Source organism: Tinamus guttatus, unplaced genomic scaffold (assembly GCF_059628265.1).
Source record: "Tinamus guttatus ecotype Peru unplaced genomic scaffold, ASM5962826v1 Tinamus_guttatus_pri_ptg000080l, whole genome shotgun sequence".
NCBI lineage: Eukaryota > Metazoa > Chordata > Aves > Tinamiformes > Tinamidae > Tinamus > Tinamus guttatus.
This window is the reverse complement of record NW_028288614.1, coordinates 104,693-125,537: the sequence shown is the minus strand read 5'-3', so window position 1 is coordinate 125,537 and position 20,845 is coordinate 104,693. Positions and strand designations below refer to the sequence as shown.

The following is a 20,845-nucleotide window of genomic DNA, read 5'->3' as shown; positions in this document are numbered from 1 at the left end:
TTGAACCTTGACTAAAATGTAATAGAACGAAGCTTGTGGTAAAACATTGATGGATTATGAGGTTTTGCTGTCTTTTTTTCTATGCAAATTGCAAATGTATTGCTCAGAGCCAAACAAATTCTGTATTTAAATTTCTCGACTGATAAAAATGTGAAAGTTGCCTATATCTGGTGTCGTAAGTCGGGGTCGTTTTCCTATGATCTCCTGTTCTGTATGGCGTATATTCTTTCTTACTTCAAATCATCTACATTTAGAAAAGAATGAATGTCAAAGAAATCATTATAGCAAAAAGTGCAAGATCAGAGCACCCAAAAGTCAGTAAGGAATTGTTTATTTTCAGAGGGATTTTAGAAGAGGAAAATGATTCTAAATTGGAAGGAAATTCATCTCCATAAAAATGATTTAGTAGTAGTAGAAAAAGGTATGTGAAGTTATAATTTTCCTAGTGTCAAAATTGTGGACAATGCTTTTATAAATGGTACTACATATTTGGATTATTAATGATAGTTGATATTTATTTGTAACAAATTATCTATACTGTATTTTACCTCTCTCTTTATCCACGCACAAATGCTACATTAATATCATGTGAATTATCGGATAGATTTTCTAGTCCAAAATAGAGAATGCTTTTTAGCAGAAGTTTTCAGTTTCAGCAGAAGTTAAGAGAAGTGTTTGTTTCTTTCTTTCTTTTTAAAAGAAGAGAATACTCTAAAAGAAGAGAACATTAGAAGGAAGGGAAGAGCAGAACAAAAACAATGACAGAGAGGTGACTCTTCCTCTCCTAACCCTTACTAAAAGGCAGGTCAATCATTAACAGAAGCTTGAAAATGCTCTGCAACCACAACACATGGTAAAATAATCTGATTTTTTTATGTACTGCTCTTTTGTCAGCTTTCCAAACAATCTAGGTGACTGAAAATTTTAATTTATTGACATTATCTTCTGTCAATGTGGCTGATGAGATGAGCACACCTTGTTCCCTCTAAAAGGCCAAGAAAGAATCTTGGGCTGTTTCCTGTATATATGCAGATATTGTAGAGCTGGTAATGTGCTTCCCTTTTCTAATGAAACTGTTCAGGAAAAACATGTAGTTAACTCTTTCTCTTAGTACCCACATTGACAATTCTTGGGAGAAACCACTTCACTCCTATCACAGTCATATAAGAAGAAAGTGCCCCTTACTTCCCATAACTTCCTTACAAATGCAACAAGCATTAATGTAGATTGATGCTTTCTATGACTCTACCTTTTCATAATGCCGACCTGATATAGTATGGTTTTTAAAACATTGTATTTAGCCATTTGGATCAGTCCTATTGAAACACTTAGAATCATAGAATCATTATGGTTGGAAATGACTTCAATATAATCATGTTCAACCCAACTTGTATTCGGTGATTTCTGTGTGCTCCTTTGGACACCCCATTTGGAACAGTTTCTTTGCAAATTTGCTTGACCACCCAGACAGCATGACTGAAGCAGCAAGAAAGGTGTCTTTACTTCTTCTGATTCTGTGTTGGCACCTATCAAACTACTTCTTCAATGTTTATTATAGCTTGAAGGCCATCTTCACAGGTTAGCTAGATGTTCATCCTGTCCCATATTCTCCTGCTGAACATGCGAAGTAGAGGAACTTCACTATGTTTGCTGTATCCGCTGAATCCTGTTGCTAATTTGTGTTTATTAGATCTATTCTAATGACTATCTCACACAAGTGACCTTGAGACCTTGATGGGCATTTTGGCTTGAGAGAGGTGGGGTTTTTTGTTTGTTTGTTTGTTTTGTTTGTTTGTTTGTTTTAAGTACGATTTTGATCAGTACATGCAGGGTAGGATCATTATTCATCTCACAGTCAAGATTGTTTAGTGTCAAAATTACTCAGACCCAATACAGGGAGTTATCTCAACATTGGCCATCTGCATGCAGTAGGTGGACTTAAGTTTGGGAAATACTGATATGCATAAAGATCTGCTAGTAGAAGTGCCTGAAGAGTCACCCTTAAAAGCATTAGATTTAGATCTATAGTTTAGATCTCATTGTTTACCACTATAGTTTTCATGCTGGGGGAGACAGAGTGAGTAGATCTCGTAGGTTCATTCTGTTCTAGGAATTTCCAAAATCAACCTTTCCATTTCAGAAGTAAACAAGAAAGCAGTAGTTTATATACAGGATCCATCTCAGATCTGTTTCTGTGGTGAAACAGGCTGATGTAGACCTTTCCCATCACTCCGTTTCTGGAAGGTGCTTTGGAAAATAAGGCAAGATAGAGGTGTGATGATACTTCTCATCCCGGTTGAGACGTTCTCCCAACAGAGTTGTCTTAGCCTGACCCTCTTATGTGGGATTCAAGAAGGCAAAGTTATCTCAGTCTTGCTATATTCCACTCCTCACAACATGAGCGCCACATTGTTGTCCTTGTTTGGCAGAATTGGTAATGTTAGGATGTAAAAAATGTCTGTAACTCACCCATCCTTGCCTGGTTAGAGAGCATATCTCCAACTGCTTATCCAAAGTTGTATCAAGGTTGTTGTTTCTTACTACCAAGGAAACAAATTAAGTATATAGTATGGTATATAGTAAGTCTATTTGTTGCAGAAGTCTTTTTCAATATCGTTTGCAGAGGGCTCCTCACAGCCCTATCTTCATTTTTACCAAACACGATAATTAAGACACAATGATCATTGTTATCATGTGAAAACTTGGAGGTCTGCTGAAAGTTTTGTATGGAGAAGTGTGTTTTTGGTGTCATGCACTCTGTGCATGTACAAACAAATAATTTCTTGAAGAATGAGAAATTAATTTGCCATAGTTTATTTAAATATACAGCACATTGAAGTCATTACGTCGCCAAGTTTCTTAGGTCTGTGACTCCAGAAGTAGGGACAAGCAAATGGCAGAAACAAAGCAAAATGTCTTTGAATATGCATCCCAGGGAAAAGCACTTTACCATACAAACTCCCTCAAAACACCTGTGACTTATGGATTTGCATGCCAACTGACTGGCCGTGCTGCCTAATTCTAATTGTTTAGGAAACCAACTGGTGAAATAACATTATAGGACAATGCATGCTCTCTGATCTCCAGGCTTCTGCATATATGAAAATAAATTTAGGACCTATGCCTAATATGAGAATTTCACAGTTTCTACATTCCCTAGAGTCCATGATTAGAATCCTGATAGGATTCCTGCCAACTACTTTCTTTCATCTTTGAGATCTAGGTGACCTATGTTTACTTATATTCAAAATGTTCCCAAAGATTTCAAGCCTCTGATCCTGATCCATTTAATAAGAGAGACAGCTAGTGCCTTGGCTGTTGCTGGGTTGTAGTGACATGATTAATATTTTATGTGGATTTGCTTGAATCTTGCTGATCTTGAGTGGTCAAGCTTGATGGAACTAAGAAGAACCACATCGGTTTTAGTTACCAACTGCGGGCATGTTTGTTTTCAGAAACTACTAGAGATTTCTAGAGGAAATCTTGTTGAAAACTTCTTTTTTGTAGAACCATTCAAAATATTTGTGTTACCTGTCAAATGGAACTTGAATATAAGTATTAGCTTTATCTACAAAACTCAATCCTATACAATCCTTGTGCATTTTGATTCTGTTTAAATCATAGAATCATAGAATCATAGAATGCTTAGGGTTGGAAGGGACCTCTAGAGGTCATCTAGTCCAACCCCCCTGCACACACAGGGTCACCTAGAGCACGTGGCACAGGACTGCGTCCAAGCGGGTTTGGAAGATCTCCAGAGAAGGAGACTCCACAACCTCTCTGGGCAGCCTGTTCCAGGGCTCTGTCACCCTCACTGTTAAGAAATTTTTCCTTAAGTTCCTGTGGAACTTTTGGTGCTTCAATTTCCGGCCATTTCCTCTAGTCCTTTCAGTGGCCACCAGTGAAAAGAGGCCAGCACCATCCTCCTCACTGCCTTCCTTGAGGTACTTATAGACACTGATTAGATCCCCTCTCAGCCTTCTCTTCTCCAAGCTGAACAGGCCCAGCTCCCTCAGCCATAGGGCAGATGTTCCAGGCCCCTGATCATCCTTGTGGCCCTGCACTGGACTCTCTCCAGAAGCTCCACATCCCTCTTGTCCTGTGGAGCCCAGAACTGGACACAATACTCCAGATGCGGCCTCACCAGGGCTGAGTAGAGGGGCAGGATCACCTCCCTCGACCTGCTGGAGACGCTCTTCTTAATGCACCCCAGGATCCCATTGGCCTTCTTGGCCATTTAAAAAATGAGTAGCATATTTTGTATTAAAAATATACATTCTTTCAGGACTATTTTTCTCAAGATGGTTATTACATATCTGTCAAGCATCAACAGTGATATTTTCTGACAGCTGATCTTTCTGTGTTATCATTTCATTGTGATTATCCATCTCTTCCATATGATGACTGCGATAGGTGTTTGTAATAAAGGCAGTTTAGGGAGAAGAGTTGAGCTGTGTAATTTATTCTTTAGCAGCATTTGATTGATGTTGGTTTAGACAAAAAGAGCTCTTTGAAAGTTTTATAATCATATGGTAAATAAGAGCTAACATCAATACAGTGAAAATGATCCGTTTGCATTTATTTTGAACTTAATAGCTATGTCAAAATGACCAGCATATTTAGTGCATTTAGGCTTTTGTCTAAGTGCGAGCCACAATAGAAAGCAGCAAATATACTCTAGATTCTTCTGCACTGTATCATGTCTAAGGTAGTCTAGACATATATTTTATGCATGTATTCTTTACTGACAATGTTGGGTGGTGCTCACTATTGCCTACTTTAAAACATGATCCAGATTTTCAAGGAGCAGAGATGCAAATGATTGATTTTAAACATAGTACCATATAATTTTGCAAGACAAGAATGAGAAATATGTAACTCTTCATCATGTGGGATGATGCAATTCCCTGTGTTGTAACTGAATATTTTTCTGTGCCCTGTGCATTTAAGTTAGAGTAGTGAGACATTTTATATGTGTTATTTCATTGCAGGCTAAATCTGACTTTCTCATTCAAGTAAAAATTAATGGGAAATTTGCTTACATAGGATTAACAGTCTTTTTGTATTGAGAGATGGATTTATGTTTAACTATAAAATTAAAGTAATATATATGAATATCCTAATGCTTTTATACAACCTCTATTTGTAATTATACTCTCCTACACATCTTCTTTTTCTTGCTATTCAATAAGATACTTTAAGAGTAATCTTGGATGCCCAGTTGTGAAATCTCAGCTCAGTCTACCCCAGTGTCTCAAAAAGAATCATACTGGTGTTTCATCCCTTTCCCTGTAGACTATAAATATGTGATTAGGTCACCTGATGAGTGGTTGACGTATTGTGCACTGGAGTTTGGCCTAGAACAAAGAGAATAAAAGAGTTGCTTCTCTTACATGTGAAGGATTGCCTACTTGGAGTTCAATGGGAAACTAAAGGAAAGTCTTTCTGAGAAACAGCAAATTGCCATAGCTTTTACCATGACCTCCATGTATTCATACTCTTTCTTCCCAAAGCTTTAGTTCTGGACTCCCTTTACACCATGGCAACATCAATAAAATTCAGGATTTAGATTGAATCGAAGACGGTATCAATCCAGATTCTTCAAAGTTTAATGTTTTTACAGACCAGCAAGCCAAGTAAAAAAATAATAATGATAGGAATATGTTAGATTTAGATTCAGGATCCTGCAAGTTTATTGTAAACACTTGTCTAAGACGCAGAAAGGAAGTTTATTCTAAATATTCATATGAATTTTTAAAATTATCAACAGTTATTTAATCTAGAGCTGTTGAGCTTAAATAGTATACTACCCTAGAATTTATTTTCCAAATGTCTTTCATTCATAAAACCTTGCAGGCTAAAATATCTAAATGCAAGTATGAAACCCTAAACCTGAGAAAAATCAAAATGGTCTGGAATCTTCTGCTCATTACTTTATTTAGCCCTTGGAATTTATAGTGCAGGTTGTACTAGTAAGATGTGTGGGTAGCCAAGTGCCCTCACTAATGTACTCCTATATGTATGTATCTATGTCCAAAGAAAACTTAAAGTACATGTTTTATTTGTTCTTATGTCTGACCCTACAGTGGGGTACCTTGTTTTGTTTTTTTTTGTTTTGTTTTTGTGTGTGTGTGCATGAATTTCTCCTTGGTCTTGACTAAAATGTGTCTTTTGCTCTCATCGTCTTTCTACTTCAGTGCAGCCGTCTGTGCTCCAGGGTTTTATCATCAGCCAACGAGCACTTTGTGCTTGGCATCCTAAACAAATGTTTGGTTGTTTTTCTTCATTTGTTTATTATATCCTTTAAGGTTTTAGTTAATGAGATGGTGAGCACATCAGAAAAAAAGGACATCTCCATAAATTATCTTAAGTCCTGAAAGGGCCTTTAGCTATTACAGAATCATAGAAACATTATGGTTGGAGAAGATCTTGAAGGTCATCAAGTCCAGCCATAAACCCATCACCACCATGCCTGTTAAATCATGTTCTTAAGTGCCTCATCTACATGTTTCTTGTATGCTACCAGGGATGGTGATTCTATCACTTAATTGGGTAGCCTGTTCCAATGCTTGACTACTCTTTCCATGTAGAAATTTTTCCTAATGTCTAACCTGAGCCTTCCCTGGTGCAACTTGAGACCATTTCCTCTTCTCCTATTGGTAGTAATTTTGGAGATTATCCTAGTATTCATCCAAATAATACTCAAAATAATAGTAAATGCTGTTAGGATAGCTAAATTGTCAGATGTATATTTTACATTTGCCAGGTAGGCCAACATAAAGACTCTAAAGAAATTATTTCAAGTTCTTTGAAGTGATTCAATTGCTGAATAATACAAGTTTTTAGGCAGTACTTGTGACAGTGAGACAACTACTCTAGTGGAAAGCATAGTTAGTATCTTCTATCACAAAATTCTAAAAGAATTCCTTGCCATGTCATTCGATAAGAAAGCAAGTAAAAAGAATTGGAAAATGTTTCCAAAACAAATTCTTTATGTCAACTCTGGAATAAAGTGGTTCAGATGTTTAGCTAAAGGGAAATCTGGATTGTAGGAGTAAACTGAAATAATGCACAGAGCTCTCAAAGACAGTGACCACTGCTCAGCAGCATCTGCATGGGGCCATGGAGCAAGCTGAGTGAGCCCAGGGTATAACCTGGGTGTTTACTTTTGGGGGTTAACACTCTTCCAGGTAATTTCAGCTTAAAATGACTTACTTCTTTTGCTACACATTCTAGTCCCCTAAAATTGCATAGACATCATTACAAAAGGATTATCTACAGAGATGGATTTATGAGGCTACATGTGACTTTCCTGGTGTTAAGAACATACAGCACCAGAGAACGTCATATGGTGGAGAAATACCTTATTTCGGCCTTATACAAGATTGTGCCACACTATTACAGATTCTAAAATCATGAAGGCTAGTATACCGGGTCCTAGTGTTTTCCTAAAGAAAAAAAAAAATCATGTAATATCCATTGAAGGCAGGACAAAGCTGAGCTTTTGGGAACTAGAAAAGCAGATCCTGTGGGTGGAAAGAAGTGAGGGAAACTTTGAAAAAAGAAGGGACAGTGTGGAGGTGTGTTTTTCTAAGATAAGCAGAACAGAAGATACCTAAAACCTAGCTTATTGTGCATTAGGCATTAAAAAAAAATCCCCTTCATATTTGGTCTGTAAGTTATTCTTCTTAACTGAAAGAATTTTTTTTTCTGCATACTTCAGATCAAAACAGTAGTGAAAAGCTTTGGAATACAATCTTCAATTATTGTTTCAGTATACGCAATGTTGCATCTAAATTTTTCCAAAGCACCTGAATGACATAAAATTTGAAATCCTCTTACTAAAAGAAATTAGTTACAGAGAAATTGAAGTCTGACCAAAACTCTCTGATAATTAGGGTCTTATATGTGGTATGTTGTCACCATTGATAACCAAATTCAATCAATACTGTTTTTAAAGAAGTCAGGATTTCATTTGCAATCATTTTTCAGAAAGGAAATGTATACAGTTGTGCTGCAAGACATTTGAAAACTTGACCTTCAATTATCTTTCCAGTTTCTGATTATAAAAACACATTTTTTAAATTGTTTCTTGTCATTTTGAAAGGAAACCTAGGACTTTCTTTCATTAAGCAGTGCCATATTTGCAACATCTTTGCCTGCACTCCAAGCTATTGTCCGTAGTTCTTTGTTATTCCGTAATGTTAGCACTGCCTATTTGGAAATGTGAGTTATTCTCCCCTAAAAGCCATAGGAAGTCAGATGGCAGCTTGGAAATCTTGTTGCCTTCGCTCCCAGCCCCCACCACACGGTTCCTCCTCTCAGATTTATGAAAGAAAACAGTTCTTTCTGTAAAAGGGTTTTGTGTGCCAGCATCTGGAAGTGTTTATTCCAGTGGCGTGTAATCTATCTGTGGATTTAGTTAGCACCAGACCCCCTTTTGTGTACGCCTGCCTCAAACTTTTTATAAATGATCGCGTTGAATTTGTGCCAGCATGCACATGGTCTGGCTGATGGCCGCATATATCCTTTACCTGCCCGTCACCTCTGATTTATATCCCTTCCCCTCTGCTCTCGCCTTTTCCCCCCACAAGTGGTGCCACCAAACTGTCCCCTAAATCAGCGCTTGGGATAAATGGCTCCGTGGGGGGGTGGCACGGCTGGGGCTGGCGCCTGGGCGGGCGCGTGTCCCTGCTCCACGGAGAGCCCTGCGTTCTGCCCTTGTTTGTGCCAAGGGCTGTCCCCAGATACAGAACTGTGATTTATAAAGCTTCTTGCATCGCTGGAAGGCGAGTAAGTTGCCCCAGCATCTTCTATGCTCCGTCCCGAAGGTGGCTTCTTCATCACAGTGCAGTTAATCCAGCAAGTAAGGTGACATTGTTTTCCCACAATGACACTAAATGTAAAAGAAGAGCAAATATAAGAATATTTCAAAGCATTTGATTTGGGATGGGGTATACAGGACACCCGACAATATATATACATCCCTATTGGTTTCCTTACGCTAACCAGCTAATACTCTGTCAGGATAACAAAGATTCTCTAAGCTTTACTTAATGACGTTACTAATTTGGGGAGGTTTATGAAGTTTCCTGGAGAAAAGCAGGTGGCTTGGCAGTAATTTAAAAGCTTTGCAATTTGTGGTAGCGGTTTCAGGGGGTTTCGTATTTCTAAAGAGGGAGAGCAAACTGCATATTGCTTAAGAGTGCCTGACACAATGATGTATCATTCTGGACTAAGTTTCCAGAGGTTCTTCAGTCATTAAACGGGCTGCTTGACTTTATATTGCAGTTTCCCAGCTGTCTCTACTGGGGGTAATTTTAACACTCAAAGAGACTTTATTAATGAAGGCATAAGCTAGCGGTGCTGATGAAACAGTAAGTTACCCAGACGATTTTATTAAACAGGAACACAGATTCTTAGATAAGACCAAAAGTGTCAATCTGAAAAGAACTGGGTCATTTTCTGCAGAGCACTGGGAAAGTATTTACAAATGGTCTGGATAGCATTTGATATCCTGCGGGACACTTAAAATTCTAGGACTGCACATACATCAGTGTCTCAAAACACAACACAGTGTCGGAATTGTTGCGAGCAGCGTGGAAGCCTTGGAGGCAGGTTGGATGTGGGTGTGTTGAGCTGGGAGACACTGGCGTGGAGTGACTCTGCTAATGGGGTTTGCACCACAGTGCAGAAGGTTGCTGCTCTGCTGTGCTGCTGTGTTTTCAAGCATGTGCTACTGGAATTAATAAACAAGAGCCCATGAAGCTGCTAGAGCATGGGAGCTCGCAGTCCTAGATGTGACCTTACTGCTTTTCATATCTCATAATGAAACAAATTTTGATCTAGAAAAAATAAATATCTCTGTTAGTGAGGCAATAAGTTGGCTGTGAAGTTACAATTAACTGCATCTCTCCAATCAAAGCAACTCTTAAATTCATAAACCTTGCATAATTATTTTTCTAACTATAACATGCCATACACACACTAGAAACTTTTTGCACTCTGTCGCACCGGTGTAAAAGGATCCTAGGGTAAGAATACATTATTTTTTTAAATAAAACCTGTGTTCTTTTATGCTTCCTGAGAAGCTTGTAGGACCTTAGAATGAATGAGAACCTGACTTCTAGAATTTTGCTTCTGGTAATATCTAAAATGTAATAACAGCTACCTAAAAATGTGCTTTATAGGTAAGATGAGCAAATGTAATTCTACAAGCAGATAGCAGAACAGAAGGTAACTTAATTAAGAATTCCAAAGTATTATAAAAGGGATTACACAGGAACATGCACTTCTTAAGTAATTTGCATTAATTCATGTAAAGATAGTGACATTGTATCCATGGTGGTGGATATGTTCTGGTACAGAGATTACTGAGTAGCTGCTTGATGAGTCAAAAATTTTAAGAGTAATATATTTTTTGTTCTTACTTATCATTACGTAGACTAATCTAGGTAACATCTCCCTATTGCTTTCTTGATTTTATGTGTGTGGTGGTATACGTATGCTTTTAGGCAAAAGCATAGAGTGTTCCAGAGTGCAACATGAGTTGTAGTTGCTTAGCACAGGAGATGAGCAGTCCAGATGAGACACTGTGAGACCTCAGGGATTTTGTAACTGTTAAGAGTTGGAACACATCTGCTTTTTAAGAAAATTGCATGAAAACTCCAATTTGTTAACAGGATCTGCAGTTTAAATTTTATTTCTGTTGTTAGAGGTAAGATAGACAAGACAGACATGCTGTTGAATTGAACTTGAGACAGAAGCTATAGTCTTGGAGGTCTCTAGGATCGTTGGTAGTCACTTTGCAAGTGAAATTACACACCAGAGAATACAATCTTGGGAGTAATGGGAGAATTGTGGAAAGCAAGAGACAATAATCTGGGAGTACTAGAAGCAAGTAGAAGTATTTTTCTGTAACATTTATAGTTCTTTTCTGTTCTAGTTGCCTGTTCTTCATTCAAGTACTTCTGTCACTCAGGTAGTTCAAGATCCAAACAGAAGTGGGCACCAGCTAAGTTCTCCTTTTCTCTAAAGCTGACCTACTTCAGAGGGTCTCCCTGCATGTTTGGTTGTGCTTGCAAAATTTCTCCAAACTTAACCAGACTGGAGGCAACTAATTCCAATTTGGCATTTTTGTATTTCTTCCTTTCCTTGAGTGTTTGCACTGTTCTAACTTTCTGTCTTTTTCTTCAGGATCATGTAACCCTCAGTTCAGCAAAGTGATCATATGCCTAATTTTTAAATTAGACCATCAGTTTGATGGGTTAGGGTTAGGGTTAGGGAATTGGTATAGTAGTCGCATAATCCTGTGCAACAGTCAAGGGCTCTAGCTAAACATTTCATGGTTTAAATGCTAATACTACTAGTATGGCCAAATAAATAAGGTTGTTAAATTTTTAAGCTTGGCATATTGCAGATGCTGAGGGAATGCTTGCTCAGTAAACGTTTGCTTCCATTTGCTAAGAGCAGCTCAACAGGTATATGAGGAAGGTCCCTGTACTCAGCCAAGGGGGCTGCACTGGATCATGGCAGGGCTCCTGTAGGGCCGTAAATGCAGTGATGTAGTGACAGGGTGGCTGGTTTTGATGGTAAAGAACTGAGACAAAGGAAAAAGTAAAACTCGAGAGATCTACGTGCATTAAGTTTTGCAGGTGAAGGTGGTAAAACCCTGGAAACAGCAGTCTCCATGTAGAATTACTGCAATGCAGACAGACTGGGAGTGAGATGTTATGAGTTTCCCTAGCTTATTTCTGTTGGTGGTAAAGAGTTTGGTTTGGGATTGGATTCTTTTTGAGAAGAAAGGGGCAAATTAGAAATAATTAGCATCAAGAAGACTGTATTGCCAGTTGGTGTTTAGATATGATACTTAAGTTTGCCATAAGAAGATATATTGTAGATTACGAGTGTGGATTAGGTGCTTCTGAGAAAAAGCAAACTCCTTTTGCTGGATCGGTTAGTAAGAAAGTTTAAACAGTCTCAGCATTGTGCGTGGAGTTGGAAAAAAAGGAGTATATGGTGCAATACAAATGTATTATTTGTTGCCACTTGAAGAAGCTTGGGATTGGATAGCTTACTACATAGATAATGTTCATAATTGTTGAGAATTTACAACTGTAATACTTGTTACAACTTAGAATACGTGTTACAACTTAGATAACTAGGTACCAAAGGGAGAGCTTAGATGGCTCATCAAATAATTGATAAGGAGCTTCTAATCCCACACATTGAAAGCCATCTACATTATAAAGGAGTGTTAATTTGGGGACATAAAGCAGTTCCAAATTAACAAACCATGACAAGTGGGTTTGAATGCAAAGGCTGAGATGTTTGGATTAATGCTGTTTTAATTTTTTTTCTAAAAAGGAATGCTGGAATTACCTGAAAGCATTTTTTTTTCTTTTTCTGAAGTCTCAATGCCAGAAGTCAAACAGGATCTAGGACTCCACTGTATTTGTATATTATTTGCAATATACCAATACGAAATAGAAGCTGAATAGATTCTGCAATACTTATAGAAAAATTTTAGTAAAATAAACAGAAGTGTAAAGGAGAGTGTTATGGGCATAGCATGTGAGGATGTGGTCTCAGTACATAAGTTATCCAATAATGGAAGATTTTTGCATAGCAGAGAAGAGTTTTAGGAACTGAAGTGATGGTGGATGATGAAATTACTCTGCTGTTTACTTGTTTCTGCCAAAAGGGTAAAGCAGGAGATATGCTGGTTTGAAAGTTCGGTATGTGGATGGCAAAGGTTGCCATATGGGCTGATCCAGATTGGACTCTGACATGTGATTATAAATGAGGTGATACAGAGAATGAGGAAAGGTTCAAAATGATGGACATGACCTTTCTTGGGGCCTTATGACTTGACATGAGCAAGAAAATGCTTATTTTCTCAAAGTTAGATGCAGGAGTTGTTACATAACTTCATCAAGAAGATCTGAATCTGAAAAAGGGTAAAAAGACAGTTCCTTGACATTGGAATTGTTATTTGGAAAAAAGATGATAAAACATAGCTGTAATTTGAGCAGGAGGACATAGAGAACATGCAGTGCTGGAGATTCAACCATATGATATACCTTGATGATGACCCTGTTCAAAATGGTCAAGGAGAGGGAGGATTTGGTCCAGGCAGGAGAATTAAGAATTCCAGTTTATCCAGATTCTACCTGAGCCAGCAGCTTGATATTAGGGCTCTGAAAAGGATATGAAAAGGTAACTAGGCCAAGTTATTATGCCGAAAAGCTTTTTCAGTTGTATTATAGGGAAAGAAACACTTAATGCCATGTCTGTGAGCAAAGGTTACAAGGTATGCTGTTACTTACTTCCCATAATTTAATGCACACTTCCCAATTCATCGAAGCACAGTTTGCTTTTGATTGCTGAAGCAACCCTTTATATTTATTTTTTTCATGAAAAAAAATCCAACCTCATAACCTTTATTTTTAAGAAACTGGGTTTCAAAGTCTATTATGATGTCTCTTTTTTTAAAAAAAAAAAAAAAAAAGGAGTATTTTAAGCTGATGTGCCAGTTTTCAGCACTAAATGTTGGGAAGATCTAACTTTCACCATCATAAGCAAGATTCTGACACTGTAATAATAAGTTAGAGAAATTTTCCTCAGCAGCTCTCAGAAATTAGAAAAGAATTCAGCAGATATGTATGTCTACCTTATTCTGATAGGTAAGCCTGTATGAGGATAAGAATATTTTTTCCACTCATAAACTGCTAAATATACAGGGCCTGAATTCAAACTAAAGCACTAGGCCACTGGCAAGCTGTACTAGTTAACAGTTAGGATACTCCCAACTTAATGCCAATTAGTGTTTTTTTACCTGCTGTCAGAAGAAAAGAGTGTGATAGGAGGGAGTATTTCCAGAGGGACAAACCCAGGACATCCAGGTATGGATGTGCCTATCTGTGTAGTCCTTCAACACCATCTGAGGAAGCTCTGTGCACACAAACACCGTTTGCATTCAACACAAGCTTTCCATTTCGTGATCTGAAGGTATGACTTTGGTTGAGTATAATGCATTCTTCACATCATCGAAGATACTTAGAATGGCACATGGAATACTAATTCTGTCTTAGGACCTTTGAACATCTTTCAAGGGGCTGAAGAAACTTGGCATTATGTGTGAGGGCAATTAGGTTTTGCTGTTTCCTCTAAGAGCCATCCCTAATGTTGCTTCCTTTAACAATATGGACATAGGCTTAGTTGCTAGAGCTCTGCATTTATACATTGCAGATTTGGAACATTTACATTGCAGGCTCTTAAAGTTTCCAGTTCTGCAAGCATAGTTTATTTAGGGTCTAGTTTCCTTGTCAAATATTTTAAAAGAAAGCTAATTGGGGACTATAAAGTAATGAAAAGGACAGGTTAGTGACAGAGAGTTACTGAATTGCTATTTGATAAATGAAGTGCAAGCAAGCTATTTTCATTCCAGAAGAACCAGATGTTCACTATTTCATCTCTGAATAATAAAAAAAAGGGTTTTATTTACAGGCCTTGGGACCTTATCTTGCAAAGATCTTGCAAAGCAGTGATTTTATAGGAGTATTTAGGAGCCTTGAGCAATTTGTTTAATGCGATGGACCAATACAACGCTGTAGCTGAAGAGGCTCAGTACAGTCCTTAGGGAAGCAAGGGAACATTGCACGCAAGAATGTCCTGTGTCAGTACAAGCACAGCTAAAACTGTTCCAAATTGGGTGCTCATATTTTGATAGGGGTCTTAGCACACTGTAAATGGCTCAAGGATCTAGGAGAAATTTGTGCAAGATTAGAAAATCGCAACGTGGACATCCACAATGTGCTTAATTTGGGTAGTTTATCAAAATGAATAGAGTGTTGTATAGACAGTCTTCAAGGCTCCACTGAGGAAACAGAAATCTCATGTTAGAGGGTTTTCTGGTCCTAGCATTAAGAGTTTTAACATCCAGAGTGGGATTCCTCTGACCAGATACAAACATATGTATCTGAGTTCATTGCCTAGATTTCCTTTCTAGGCATTGGAGAGAAATAGGCACTTCTGGCCTGTGGTAGATGTTTAAAATGGGTCAAATGATCCATGCTTGAGGAGTGCATATTTCTCTACCTTGACAGAATGACATATGTATATATTGACAACATAGAGCCCTAGGTGAGGTGAGAACAGTCCTTCTCCCAGTATCCTGGTCGACATTTAAGCTAGACAAATTCACTCTAGAAATAAGGCATATATTTTTAACAGCGTAACTAAGTGCTGAAATAGTTTAACCAATGATTGTGACAGATGATCCATGACTGGAAACCTTAAAATCAAGATGAGACATTTCTGTAAAAGCTATACTTCAGTTCAACCACAGCTGTTGGATGTGGAGAAGTGATTCAAGGAACCTGTGAGGGCTGTGTTACACAGCAAAGTTAGACTGGTCCTTGGTTAAGGTCCTTTCTAGCCCACAGAGCTATGAATCATACTTTTAAGTTACACAGTAGAACTTCTTGGGGTTTCAGTAGCATAGATCTGCAAATTCACGTTGATTACAGGTCAGGGGGTCACCCAATTTGAATTCCTAGTGTTCAGATGTACAGTTTCAGAGGAAAAATTTGTGATAACCTGCCTTTTTGAATGTAACTTCAGAGTTAGAAGGCTTTGCTTAACAGTTGTAATGGTCAATACCTATTCATTATTTTTGTGTTAGAGAACATAATCTGATCTTTAACAGAAGATTTTGAGAAAAGAGATATTGCCTATGTAATTGTGATTTTCTTAATGTAAGTTTAATCATTAGTTATTATAACTAACAGACTGGGAAAAATCAGTATTGCTCTTAAAAGTCAATGGATAGCCATTTTTTCAGACCCTCAGAAAATTCGGTTCATCCTTTTTATAAGTTCTTATAAATATGCATATTACTCCTACATTGTGAATAAAATGGCCTAAATGCACAACCTTAATTAGACTAGTGGAAATAACAAGTTATTTCCATTCTTTGACTGTCTTTGGCAAATTTCCATTGTGTCAACATAATTAAGATATATTAATATTAATCTGGTAAGTACTGTAACTTTACATAGTGGAAAAATAAAATAAAAAGGACTATGAGAACATTTTTCAATATCAGTTTCAATTTTAATGCTTTATATTGTTGTGAAAAGTTATAAAAATGTGTTATTATTTTATTACCCTGTTAAGAAAACAACGTAGCAACAGATGCTTGTTACCCTGATTTTCTCAGTCTGTTTATGGGGATGTTTTATCAAAATGGGTCTTTTAAAAGTTATAAAGATGTAATACTCTCCTAAATTAGGTCATAAATGCCTAATGTGGAAAACTAATACACTTTATTATTTTTCAAGTATGGGTTTATGTATATTAAAATATGCAGCTGTTAGGAAGTCTGGAGTGAGTATAACAGAAACATATTGCATTACAAGATGTTAGTGTCTTTCTCTTGGCTATGTGCATTCTTTATGTATATACCCATAGAAGCTTTTGGCACGTGGAAGAGTGCATTAACATTTTGGTTCAGTATTATTTTCCAGTATCATACATTTTATGAATACATGTAATTACGGAATATACTATGCACTTACATGTATTTATACTCTGCATTTGCCTAATTTTTTTCTGCAGTCATCTAGACAGACTGCACAGGTAGATCTATAATGCGTTTTTAAACAATGTTTAAATCCAGCATCAACTATTGTGTGCCTTACTAGTGAAAAATGGTAGATGTTCCAGTATCTGAAGAGGTAACAAGGTGATCACCTAGTTTAAACTTTCTTCTTTCTTCTATGCTAATCAACTGTAAGGAAGTTTGGGGTGGAGGAAGAGGGACTCAAACACCTGTTTATTTCATGTACTATGGTGACCATGGCTGCTTTAAGACATGGTAAGTTGTTAAGGATATACTTCTCAAAAGTGGTCCTTCATCCTTCCATTGATACATGCCTTTAACTGTCACAGATATATATAAAGCTTGCACTAAGTTTTGTGGCAATGATGAGAGTGCACCAAGTTGATAGGGACCCAATTTCCTCCATATTCAGAGGAATTATACATTTGATGTGTTGTCATGTTTAACTCTTTCTGCAAGGTTGATTCTCTGTAGGAAACCCTCCTATCTTCAAATCCTTGAGTAGTTGGGTTTAATTGTTAGTTTCAGAGGTGAATCATACTGTTTCACACTTGGAATTTCCAGAAGTTCTGAGATATTTGGAACAGAATTTTGAAATTAGCCTAAACCTCATGCTTGCAAATTTGCATTTTCTTTCTTCTTTGATATATTTGTCATGAAGGTTTGAAGCCTTATAGGCCTTTCTTGCTGTCCTGGAAATATTGATCCTGTTGTGTGGTGGCTGTGATTGTGTTAACAGGTAGTTTGTCAGAGAAATCTGAAATATAGGACACTCTGACCCATGTTCTATTCATTTGTTTTGGTCAGAGACACCTGTTTGCTGTGGCATAATACTGCCCTCGAGGTGGCTTATATTCAAATTTTCAGAGTATCTTGGATTCCCTTGCTGCATGTTGTGCAAGGTCTGTCCATAGTGGGGGGCAGATGAAAAAGCAGCTCTGTAGAAAAGTGCTCGGGGTTCCTGGTGGACACCAAGTTGCAGAGCAAAGTGCCCTGGTTGTAAAGATGGCCAGCAGCATCCTGATCTGCTGTAGGAAAATCATTGTGAGCAGGTCAAAAGAGATGATCCTCCCCCTCTATTCTCAGCACTGGTGACACCCATCTGGATTGCTGGGTTCAGTTCTGAGTTCTCCAGTACGAGAGAGACATGATCTTAATGTTTCTGTGTTTCCGTGAAGCATAATGTTGTCTAGATCATGCATAAAGATCAACTCAATTTTTCTACCTTCTTATCATACTCTTAATTCATCCAAGCTCCTCATCTGCTTACAGACTTGTAGCCAAAGAGCGTGGAAATTCAGTTATTTGAACCCTGGCTAGGGCCTAGGTTCAAAAGGCTTTATGGATACTCTCATTATAGTTGAAATCATTCTGCAGCACATTTGCCACTGTCCTAACCATGGTAGGAATTGCACATGAAGCCTACGTATCATACAGTTTTAATTAACCTAATTGATCACAGTAGCTCTGCTGCCAACCACCGAAGTGTTGATAGGACTTTACCGGAAGCCCAGCTAGTCTGTCATCATCTGGTGTCAGAATGTAGTTAAGCTGATCGTCCCCTTTCAGAACAGAACATTTTTATGCAATTCAAGCCAATATGCCAAAGGCTCAGGTTGCTGTTGTTTCCTGCTTTCCATGTTTTGCATATAGATATTAAATTCTAACTCCTTGCATGCATCGGGCATAATTCAGATGAATCAAGTAGCTGCTACAGAGACAGCTATAAAATAAAATCGGGCTTCACAGTCAGTGATCCATGGTCAACTAAGAGTTTAGTCAGTCCTCCTGCCAGGAGTTTGTGCCCCAGAAAGATCAGTCAAGGGTTGAGTCTTTCGGAAAACGAAAAGCTCTGCTGTGTTTTTCAGAGGGAGTTTCTCAAGAGGCTGTTGTTCCCGGCGGCTGAATATGCCTGTTGCTTCATTGCACCCTGATAACGTATCTTGTTGAGGCGTATTTCTTAATTTAGCACCAAGCTGAAATGTTCATAACAAAACAGAGCAAGACTTGGTAAACAGTTGTTTTATGGCTTCAAGGTCATTTTGGAGATATCTTTTCTGGATGAGGTATTTCAGAATCAATTTGGTTATCCGCTTGTCTTTTCTTTCTGAACTAAACTAAAAGGCATTAACACTTAGTTGTACATTTTTCTAGGCCCAGCCCTAGGTAATCACATATATCTTCTATATCTGCCTTCTCCAGGAAAGTGGGAATAATAATAATAATAACAGCAATAGCAACAGTTAAAGATTCTGTCTGAAACTCATTCTTTTACTGCTGTATACGCAAATTAATTTTGACTCTCTAAATGCAAATACCAAGGCTAAAACTGGCAAGGGAAGATTCTGAAAATGGCTTTTTGTGAGCTATAAGGTGTGCTGCTTCTGAGAAGGCACGGGATGCAGCCCCAAGCTGTTCAGCACTGAGTTTGCTAAGCTGGGCCAGGTCTGGGGCCCCCCACGTGCTCTTGCTCAGCAGGGCCCCAGATGGCTACAGCTGTACCAGTTGGCTTGCGTTAGAAGGGAATATTGCAGAGGCTGTTAAATAGAGTTAAAAAACCAACAAGATGCAGGAGAAACAAAGTAGGAAGCACTTCCGTAATAGAGGATGCGGTCTGGTGCCACAACTTGAATATTAGTGTACAATCTAAGGAAGCCAGAGCAACAGTTCTCTGCATTCTCAGAATCGCCCCGGACTTTAGAAATGTCATGTTTTTGTCATCCTACCCCTGAATAAATGGTATCTGCTTTTCTGGACAGTCTTTTTTCCAGTTTGTAAGGTGCGTGTGGTCAGAACAGTTATACTTTGGGAATCCCATTTCTTCTATTTGTAAAAGGAGATTTGTGCTCTCTTCTTTCCTTTTGAGAACTTCTGTCGTTAAGCTGCAATAGTTTGGAAGGGATGTTTGTTTGACAAGGCTTTTGGTTCAAGAATGTTGTTTACACAATTTTGCAGTGATTGAAAAAAAAAAGCAATTTTATGAGTTTCAGTTAGCGGTCTGATTTACTTGATGGCTGCCTTGGTAGTTGAAGCCTCTTATAGTTTATCATTTGATGATAATGTGCATGGTTAGCTGCTCTTTTTTTCCAGAAAAACTCCACTTTATATGGCTTACTTGGGTAAAATGACTTTGTGATTAAATGAATTGCATATCTTTATATGGTTCAAATAAAGGAGTTCTGATTTTCCAGACAGTAAGATTGAAAATCTTACCAAATGCAGACTTACAGGAAAAGGCACTTTCTGAGATGCATCTCTTTCTAAAGGGCAAATTTCTCTGCACTAACTATAAATGGAAGCAGGATCAACTAGCACAGACTGAGATATATATGGTCTGAAATGAAGAAATTTAATTGAGATGAATGCACCTTGAATAGGAAGCAAAGAGTTTGAGACATATTACTTTTTAATTAATGCAGAAGACTAGGAACTTAGGCAGCACTGTAATGACTTTATCATAAGATTGCTAGGTGGAATACAAGATATATGTTTGTTTGATTAAGCCTAAATTTTGTTATTTATATAAATAAATTTCATAGAATATTTTCCTCAGTGAAGAATAAAATATACAAATACAGACAACATGCAAGGGAAAATTGAAATGTAGTCTTCCAAAAATGTTCTCAGATGTAATTAATAAACAAAGAAAAAGAAACAAGGAGAACATTTTCTGTCCCTTTTGATTGTAGCTAAGTGAGATCTCATAACAGTAGCTGGTAAGAATACTTTAAACTAAAAGTTGATATTTCTGTTACAGAAAAGTATGGCACCCCAAAATTTCCAGTAACTGTTAGATGTGAAAATTCTTGACAGATTTGAAGATTTTTATCATGTTTTATGCCTGTTAAAATAATGCCTGAAGGATCATAGCTGGAATTTGCAACTTCATTGAGCTGAGCTCTGTATCCATGCAGGTCCAGTCGGAAACATATTAAGTGGATTAAAATGTTTATAATTTAGGTGGAGTTGCTGAGCACAAAGATAGGGAGGCAGATTTAGATAGAGAAGACGAGATTGCATTCCAAGGCAGATGTGAGAGATATCAGTGCACATTAGGCCAAGCCATCACAGAAATTACCTAAATATAATATAGAGGTTAATGATTAAGGTCACATTACTGTAGGCCCTCAAGAAAAGGGCTGAAGTTGGTTTCATAAAGAGAGATCACAGAATCACAGAAGGATCGAGGTTAGAAGGGACCACTAAAATCATCTAGTCCAA

General features: G+C 37.7%; 1 protein-coding gene across 1 annotated transcript in view; it reads left to right on the top strand.

Annotated features, from left to right (window-relative positions):
• Nucleotides 1-20,845, top strand: part of SUPT3H (SPT3 homolog, SAGA and STAGA complex component) — a 252,076-nt gene that overhangs the window by 205,536 nt on the left and 25,695 nt on the right. The window lies entirely within an intron of this gene.